Source organism: Miniopterus natalensis, chromosome 17, assembly GCF_054644295.1.
Source record: "Miniopterus natalensis isolate mMinNat1 chromosome 17, mMinNat1.hap1, whole genome shotgun sequence".
Classification (NCBI taxonomy): domain Eukaryota; kingdom Metazoa; phylum Chordata; class Mammalia; order Chiroptera; family Miniopteridae; genus Miniopterus; species Miniopterus natalensis.
This window is the reverse complement of record NC_142097.1, coordinates 4,138,225-4,148,134: the sequence shown is the minus strand read 5'-3', so window position 1 is coordinate 4,148,134 and position 9,910 is coordinate 4,138,225. Positions and strand designations below refer to the sequence as shown.

Below are 9,910 nucleotides of genomic sequence, written 5' to 3'. Positions count from 1 at the left end.
TAGCAGACCAACCCTTAAAGGGCGGCTCAGAGGAATTCTGCAAACAGAAACGAAGTGATAAAAGAAGGGATCTTGGAGAGCCAGAAAGGAGTAAGAGGTTAGCCAAAAGAGAAACACGGGCGTATGGAATACACCACTCTCTCCATGAGTTTCATAAATCATTTCTGATGACTGAAAATTTATAGCACAGCTGATATTCAAGATTTAAAAAGAGGGAAGGTAAGAGGATCTAAATGGGAGCAAAGTTACCACTGTCATTCAAGTGGTGAGATGTGGATATCAGTTGACATCAGTAAAAGTCATATTTGCATATTTTAATACCCAGAGAAAATGCTAAAAAAAACAACTACACATGGATATACACCCAAAAACACTGTAAAAGATATCCAACAGAATTGAAAACAGGGTCTGAACGAGAAAGCTGTACACCATGTTCCGAGCAGCATTACTCATAATAGCTCAGTATGGAAGCGACCCAAGTGCGGCACACACGATGGAATATTCCCCAGCCTTCGAAAGGAAGGGAACTGGGACGCGTGCTTCAACCCAGATGAACCTTGAGAACACTGGCAGGTGAAATAAGCCAGTCACGCAAAAACAAACACTGCGGGGCTCCCCTTAGACGAGGTACCCGAGCCGGCACGTTCGGAGGCAGAAAGGAGGACGGCGGGTCCCAGAGGCTGGGGGCGGGGAGTGGAGGGTTCCTGTTTGCTAGGTGCAGAGGTTCGGTTTCACAAGATGAAAAGGGCCTGGAGAGGGACGGTGGGGATGCTGCACTGTATTATGAGCACATTTAATACCACTGAGCTGTATGCTTAAAAATGACTAAGATGGTAATTTTTATGTTATGTGTATTTTATCACAATAAAAAAAATTGGGGGAAAAACATTATAAAAATTATTGTTTAGACAAATACAGTAACAATGTGATGTTATATATATACATATATACATACGTGTATATAAAATATATAACAATAATAGCACAAAAGCTGAGAAGGGAAAAATGGAAATATATTATTGTAAGTTTCTTAAGCTATATATAAACTATACTATATATAAATTTATATACCAACTAAAGCTAGAATATTATAAATTGAAAATGTGTATTATAAACCCCAAAGCACTAACATATAAAACAAAGAGCTATAGCTTGTAAGCATACAAAGGAAATAAAATCCTGTGGTGGTTTTTGATGTGTCAGCTTGGCTAGAATAAACTATAAGGAAGAACAGCAGCCTTTTTGTGACATACACATTCCTTCTCCCAGTTATTCCATCAAAAACTAATCAGGTGCCGCAGTAAAGGGATTTTGCAGATGTCATAATGTTCCTGATCAGCTGACTGTAAGTAGGAAAGATGACCCTGGTGAGCCTGACTCAATCAGTGAAAGCCCGAGGCAGTCCCTGAGCCGGACTCCAAACAGCGATTGCTCTCTTTTGCTGGATTTTCCCCTCTTGACTGCTAGCAGACAACAGCTTGGCCCATGTCTGTGGGGTCCTAGGCTGCTCTTTTCAGCTACCTGACCTGTGGGTTGCAGGCTTGCTTAGCCAGCCCTCACAATCACCTAAGCCAATTTCTTGCAATAAGTCTATCTATTAATCTATTCATATATGTATGTTTTTCCTACTGTTTCTGTTTCTCTGGTTGAACAGTGAATGATACAAATGGAGTAATAAAGAATAATTAATTAATCCAAAAAGTACAAACTTTTTCTTAAAGGACCAGACAGTAAACATTTTAGGCCTACAGGCTGTACCCTTTCTGTACTAATTACTCATCTCTGACACTGTAGCAACAAAACAGCCATATACAATATACAAACAGGTAAGTGAGGTTGTGTTCCAACAAAAATGTGTTTGCAAAACACATGGCTGGCCCACAGCTCCGTGTTGCCAATCCCTGCTCTAGATAGATTGATCAGGAAAAGAAGAGAGAAAGCACAAAAAATCAATATCGAAAATGAGAAGGGTGATAGTCTGCATAATATCCTGCAGATAAAGAAGGAAATTAAGTGAATTTACAGATAAATCAATAAATTTGATAAACCCTATAATTTAGATGAAATTGACAAATTTCTTGAAAAATGCTACTAAAACTCATTAAAAATAACCTTAATAGCCCTATAAATATGTTAAGAAATTGAGTTTGTAGTTAAAAACTTTCATACAACAACTCTAGGCCCAGAAGGCTTCAGTGGTGAAATGTATAACCATTTAAAGAAAAATAATACTAATTCTACATAAGCTCTTTCAGAAAATTGCAAAGGTGCCCGATTGGGCGTGGCTCAGTGGTTGAGCGTTGACCTGGGATCCAGGCGATCGGGGTTTGATTCCCGGTCAGGGCACATGCCCGGGTTGCGGGCTCGATCAATGACTCTCTCATCATTGATGTTTCTATCTCTCTCTCCCTCTCCTTTCCTCTCTCTGAAATCAATAAAGATACATTTAAAAAAAAAAAAAAGAAAGAAAATTGCAAAGGAAGGTATATTTCCCTTGAGGCAATTGATTCCTTGAGGCAAGAATTCTCTGATACCAAAGCCAGAGAAAGACATTACAAGAAATGTAAACTATGCACCAATATTCCTCTTGAACGTAGATATAAAAAGATCTAAATAAAATTATACTAAATCAAACCCAACAATACAGATCATGACCAAGAGGGTTTATTCCAAGAATTCAGGGTTGATTTAATATTTTCAAATCAATCAATGTAACTTTTCATATTAACAAACTAATCATGAGAATCTGTATGATCATCTTGATAGCTGCCAAAGGAGCATTTGACAAAATTCAACAAACAAAACTCTTAGGAAAGCAGGAATCGAAGGCAATTTCCTCAGCGTTACACAGGACACCTGTGAAAGAGGCAAGGCTAGCACCATGCTTGATGAAAGACAACGCCCGCCCGGCCGGGCGTGGCTCAGCGGTTGAGCATCGGCCTAGGATCCAGGCGACCTGGGTTCGATTCCCAGTCGGGGCGCATGCCCGGGTTGCGGGCTGCAGCCGATTAATGACTCTCATCATTGATGTTTCTCTCTCTCTCTCACCCTCCTTTCCTCTCTCTGAAATCAATAAAGATATGTTTTTTAAAAAAAAGACTGAATGCTCTCCTCCTCTGATCAAGCACAAGCCAGAGATGTGTGCTCTCCACTTGCATTCAATATTGTCCTGAAAGACCTAGCCAGCACAATAAAACCAGAAAAAGAAATTAAAGGCACCAAGACTAGTAATAAAGAAGCAAAACTGTAGTTACTCACAGGTTACATGATTGTCTACATAGGAAACCTGATGGAAAGTACAAAAAAAGCCACTAAAATTAATTTATGAGTTTAGCAAGGTTGCAAAATACAAAGTCAACATACAAAAATCAATTGTATTTGCATGTACTAGGAACAAATACTTAGAAAGTGAAACTAAAAACCAGCATCATTTACAATAGCATGAGTATGAAATAGTTAGGGATAAAAAGTATCTAAAATTACAAAACACCGTTGAGAGAATGGATAACCAAAATGTGTTACTCATACAATAGGGTACTTTTCCACCATTAAAAGGAATGAACTACTGATGAACACCTGTAGAATACCACCTGTAGAACACCATTCTACAGGTGTATCTTCAAAAATGTAAAGTGAAACAGGTGAAATTAATTTAAAAATATATTTAACCCAATGTATCTAAAATATTACCATTTCAACATATAATAAATGTAATACAAAAACACTGAATTTAAATTCAATGTAAATTAACTATAAATAAAGTTAAAAGTACAGTTCCTTAGCCACACCAGCCACATTTCAAGTGCTCAACAGCCCCTCGTGGCTGGGGCCCACTGTACTGAACAGCGCAGATCTGTACTATGAGAACACTCTGAAGTTTCTCTGTGGTCAGTATTTATGTCCCCCCCCCCCAAAAAGTCAGTGTGATCATTGATATACTTGCAAACTTGCAACTGACCTACAACAATGACTGAAGCTCCCATAATAGCAGCAAAAGGGAGGCAGCCATTTCTTTCCTCCTCTCATGTCTTAATATTTCATTGTTAGAAAGAGATTGCAAGGGACATTTTGGGAACAGCTGGATGTGTTCAGTTGGGCCCCAGTCCTTGGGACCTAGTCTCCCTCACCATTAGCAGCCCCCACAGCTCCCTGAGAGCAGTCATTTATTTTTTCCAATCTCAGGTTCCCCAGCTCACCTGAAGTGAGTGTCCTGTGCTTCATGGGGGCACCTTGCAATCAAAGAGTGTCCTCTCCATCTCTTATTCCAAGGGGTTGTCTGAAAAAATATTTCAAAACTCAACAATTCTTCCTCTTTTAAACCCCATCTTACTCTCTTCACTACAGACATCGGGAGCTTCCTTCCACCCAAAGGGCAGATTATGTTTATGTGGAATCTAACAAACAAAATAAACTGATGAACAAAATGGATCCAGAGACACAGAAGCATTGAGCAGACTGAGGGATCTCAAAGGGAAGGAGGGGTGGGGGAGTCGGGGGAGAGATTAATCAAAGAACTTGTATGCATATGTGCATAACCCATGGACACAGACATTGGTGTGGGGAAGGCCTGGGGGTGGGGTGGATGTGGGGTAGAGGGGATCAGTGGGGGAAAAAGGGGGGATATCTGTAATATTTTCAACAATAAAGATAAATTTAAAATAAATAAATAAATAAATAAGTAAATAAGTAAATAAATAAATAAATAAATAAATAAATAAATAAATAAATAAAAGGGGAAAAAAGCAATTGTGGGAGAAAAGAGTAAAGTCAATGAAAACAAATGAGGCTTTACAACAGCACACTCTTATTTTATAGGATACGCAGTGAGAGGGGCTCCCTGGAGAAGTCCAGTAACTATAGACCAGTTTAAGATGATCAGTTCAGCCCAAAACACACAGATTAAAATTTGAAACTTGATATTGAGAGTCATGCTAAATTCCTTAGTTTGTATCAGACAAGTACTTATAAAGTTACATTATTGTACCTAGACTTACGGAAGATCTTTTCCCCTCCTTTTCCCAAATTAAAAAGAAAAGTTTCTGGTGCCTTGAAGTGAGAAAAATTACCACCATTGGAGCTGCTTTGTTCCCTGGTCGCAGAGGCTGCCTTTGTGGGCTTTGTGTTTTAAGACTTTTCCTTCAACAGTTAAAATAGATTTTGTGTCCGTGACGTCACTCCTCGCCAACCACGCCCTTCCCACCCTGCAGTGCGTCCAGCACAGCAGGTGCCTGAGTCCTGCGCTGTCAGCAACTGCGGGGCCCGCAGAGCTCCAGGAGAGAGGAGAGGAATTGAGGACCTGAAAGAAGTTAGACACCGAAGGCAAAACGGGCCTAAGAAAGACGACAGCACCAAGGGTGCCCGGCATGCTAGGCACTTCCCATTCGCCGGGCTATGCCCCTCGACGCTCAGCTCTGTGAGGCAAATTCCGCTGTTATCTTGAGAAGCGTGGACAACGTGCCCAAGTTTCACGGGAAGCGAAGGGGCCGCGGGGGGGCGTGGGGGCCTGATTCTGGACCACAGGCGCGGTCCTGCCCTCGGGGGTGTAACCCCCACCCTGCCGCCGAGTCTGCGAGGCTGCCACTAGCAAGTGAGGTCAGTTCCTAAGCTCTAGTCAGTTTTCAAGGAATGAACAAGTAAGCGCTGTTGGTTGGCATTAAACAACCAGGGGATGAATTTATGAATATTAGCGTTCTCCCCTAACTTAGAGAGATTACTAAGAAGCCACTTTCTTTCCATTTCCCAGACAGGCCCCGAGATGCCCCTCCTGAGGGCCTGCGCGAGCTCCAGGGCGAGGCTCCGTGCCGGCCTCTGCCAAGGACCTGTCCCCTTTACCGTACTCACCCGAGGCCTTGTGTGCAGCGGCCTGACGCCCAGCACACACGGGACGCGCGCTCAAAGCCTCTTTCCTACCGACGAGCATGGCTCTGAGCAGCCCAGGAAGCGCAGGGGAGCCGCCAGGCCCTGGGACGCATGGAAGGGGCTCCAGGCACCCTCGGAGCTTCGTGTCCCTTACCAGCCGACGAAGCCAGGGTCCCGGACACTGGGAGACGCCTGCCCTGGAATCTAGATACAGAGATGGTCATTTGGTTCATTTCAGTCCAAAGAAATCTTGTGCCTGGTGCACAAGCATAACTGGGGGCGGGAAAATATAAAAATAAATTCTACTCAAAATCTCCAGTCAGCAAGTTTTAACAGAGACAAACAAGGTCCTTCCTTCTATTACCCGAGCAGGGGCTCCCTCTGCTGGAAATCTCCTTTGAAATCCACAAATTGTGGCTGACTCCTTGAATTTTTGGCCTGGTAATGAAGCAGACGAAGCACCTCTGGGGGCTGAAACCTTTCCTCTCACTTAAGTTCTTCCACCTGGGCTAATAACCAGATTAACAAAGACCTATTAGCAGGAGAAAATCACAAAGTCTATTGAGGAGGTACATGCCGGGGGTGTCATAAGATACGAGACCCAGGGTGCAACAGGCCATTGAGATTTCCGTGCCATTCTGGACAAAGGAGCAGGGCGGGCGGGGGCCTGGGTCTGGGAAGGGGAAGCAGGTAATTCTCAGGCAGCAGAGAAAAGCAAGCCTGTGGTAACCAAGTTCTTGCTGGGCCACCCAGAGACACTGGGACACAGAGGGAAAAGGCTGTGCTAGGTGTCCTCCTGGTGTCACATGTGTGCTAATTTGTGTGATAAGATGAATATGCTAAAGTGAGTGAATGTACTAAGAGCCCTTCCCCAAGTAGGTTTTCTATCTGAATTTCTTTAGACAGGAAGGGGAAGAGGGTCAAAGGTTTTTTCTGAACCTTTTGTTTCTTTTCTTTTTCTTTTTTTTAAAATATGACTTCATTGATTTCAGAGAGAGGAAGGGAGAGGGGGAGAGGGAGAGAGATACATCAAGGATGAGTCATTGATCGGCTGCCTCCTGCACGCCCCCTGCTGGGGATCGAGTCCGAAATCCGGGCATGTGCCCTGACCGGGGATCAAACCACAATCCCCTGGATCACAGGTTGACGTTCAACCGCTGAGCCATGACAGCCAGGCCAGCCTTTTGTTTCTTTATAATCAGTTTAAGTCAATATTCCAAAAGGCATGTTTTGTGGCGACAAAATTTTGGTCCCCTTTACAGTCAATATTTGAACTTTCAGGACTGACATCACCTGTCTACGTGGTGTAGAATTGGAATAAAAGCCTTTCCGATACTTGATTCAGTCAAAAAGCACCATGTTATATTCTAGAGGGTGTAATTCAAGCATAATTCTTTATGCAACAAATATAGTATCAACATTAATAAAGCAAGAAATTATTAGAGCTCAAAGGGAGAAATGGCAAAATAATATAAAATAATAAACTCAGGAAGAGGAAAACAAAAATTAGGACAAAAATGTGAAATTGATAAAAATAATATTTTTAAGAGAAAAAAAGATATAAACCACTATTAAGACTAATCAAGAAACCTTGGAGAGGGAAGGGCCTGAGACTGGTGCAACCCCAGGGAGGGAGAGAGGGTCTAACCGGAGCCCTGGAGAGAGCCAGGACCTGAGCAGCAGTGTGAGTCCCCTCAAGGGTGCGGGGCCTCCCTGTGCCTAGAGACACGTGATGCAAGTGATCTGTATCAGGGGCAGATTTTTAGCAAGTCCTCAGTTTACCTTAGTGACTCTGAATGAAGTAAAAACAGACATTGGATTGTGACCATGTGTGTGCCTGGCCCTCATCTCACCAGAGAAAGTCTTTTGACTCCCAGAGACCCAGCCTTCACACAGTCGAACTTCCAAACTGTTCAGGTTCAGCATCATAGTTTGGACGTGATGACGGGTAACAGCAACAATAAACTGGTAGAGCAGAGCTTAACTTCCGGCAGACAAAGGAAGATGAGCCTTCCTCCGCCATGGAGATGTCACCCATGTCACCAGAGAGGAGGAAGGGAGAGATCAGGCCCAGTGAAAAGCCCAGGTCTCCCAAATCAGAAACATTAAAGAGCCTCCCAAAGGGTTCGATATGACCACTGTTAACTAAAGCTATTATAATGTGGAGCTACAGAATATTCTGGAAACAGAAAATGAATGATAAAGAACTTCAGATTGTGCTTTTGAAACCAGACACAGTGGGTCCAGGCTGCCTGTCGCTACTTTAGCCAATTAAGCAGAGACAAAGCTGAATCATATTTGAGCATTTATTCCATTATTGCCGGCAAAATGGGAGAGCAGTGGGATTTGTCCACATAGAATCTGCTCCACCCTTCCCTTAGCACCTGGCTACTTACATAGGGCTGCGTGCAAGGGGGAAGGGGCGGGGTGAGGATGGCTGCAGGGTCTGTGGTCCATGTGTCTCCTTCCAGGATCTTGAAGTTTGATAACAAGGTGATTAATTTTTAGTGGCATTAAAACCCAGTTCCACCAGCTCCTGGCACCTGAGAATAGCCAATGTTCTGGAAGTAAACTCCTGGAGGGGGTTCAGGCTCCAGGCACAGCAACAAAAATCAAAGTGCATCCTGTCCTTCATCTGTTCTCAAAATGCATTTTCTTTTCTGAGCAATGGGTCCATCCAGGCCCCAAAGTGTCTCATCTTTTTACAGCTCTGTTTTCCTTCTTGCAGCACATCCTCCCGTTTCCCAGAGCCTGTAGGAAAACTTCTTATCTATAGTTAGTAAGGTGAATAATCATTAAACAACATGGTCTTGTTCCTATTAGGTGCCCTCCCCGTTTCACAGTCATGGTTAACAGAGTATGATCGACATCTCTGCCCCCCGCACTCTCAGCTGATCTACAGCCATTGCAGACCAGGCAGAAATGAAGTTCAGCGAGCACTGCCCATTTCCTGGGAAATCTACAAGAAATGTGTTCTTTTCAGCAAATGCTCTGCACCAACTTACCTGAAGCTCAGCAGAGCTGGAGGCTGCTTTTTCAATCAGATGCCACAAATGAAAACCTTGTGCCTCGTGTACTGTGCCAATCACCCATCTGCATGGCTTCTCCCGGAGCACCGTGAGGAGCTGGGAGAGTTCATGGAGATGAAAGTGCCAGTACTCCGGGATCCTCGTGTTGACCACCGGCCTCAGCAAACCGCTCATGCTCCTGGATAAGTACTCCACGCTGCTCAAGAAGCTCAAGAGACACAGGGAGGATCATTATCCAGGTAGACAGACATTCAAAAATCCACGACCGTCTTCAAAATCCGTTCAGCCCAGTGTCGAGACCTATGGAAAAGGCACCGCAGACCCTGAGGGAAGCCATCGGAGCTGGGAGGGAGATGGTGCAAGGCCTTGGGCAGCACCATGTACATGTCCCAGGTCACGATTCGGCGTGCGGGAAGTGAGGGGACGTGGGGAAGGTATCTTCCACCCTTCCCAAATATTCTCTAATGTTGTCTGCCAGTCCCGGGATGAGTGGTTTTATCTATCAGGGAAGCTACCAATGGCAGGAATCACAATCACACAGCTTGAGGACAGTGAAAACCACAGAAATGCACTTGAGATGTCAGGAAGCACGACTGAGTGGATATTGGTCTCAGGCAACAACCAGCGGGATCTCCGTGAAGGGGTGGACCATCTACAGGAGCAAATGAAAGTCACACCTGTCAGCAACACCCCCCCATTAAGCCTCACTCTGCACTGTTTCATGCCCTCCCCTCCCAGTCGACCGCCCCACCCAGCAAGCGTGCAGCCAGCAGGGTGTCCCCGACGGCCTAGCACCGGCTGCCCCACCCGTCCCACCCCCACTTCTCGCGCCACCATCAACTCGGGCCGCAGCCCGGGAGCGCCGGCTGCCTGCTGCGCCACCTCCCTCCTGCCCTCAGCTGCTCCCTGCTGCGCGGAGGGTCTGAGTAAGAGCCCCAGGAACAAAAGAGCTGCGGCCTGAGCGCAAACCTGAGCCGGGGCCTCCAGACAGACTCGCTGAGAGGAAGATGCTCCGATCCTGA

General features: G+C 44.7%; 1 pseudogene; it reads left to right on the top strand.

Moving 5' to 3' along the window:
* The first annotated feature begins 6,689 nt into the window (after positions 1–6,689).
* Positions 6,690–9,910, top strand: LOC107524546 (rho guanine nucleotide exchange factor 7 pseudogene; annotated as a pseudogene).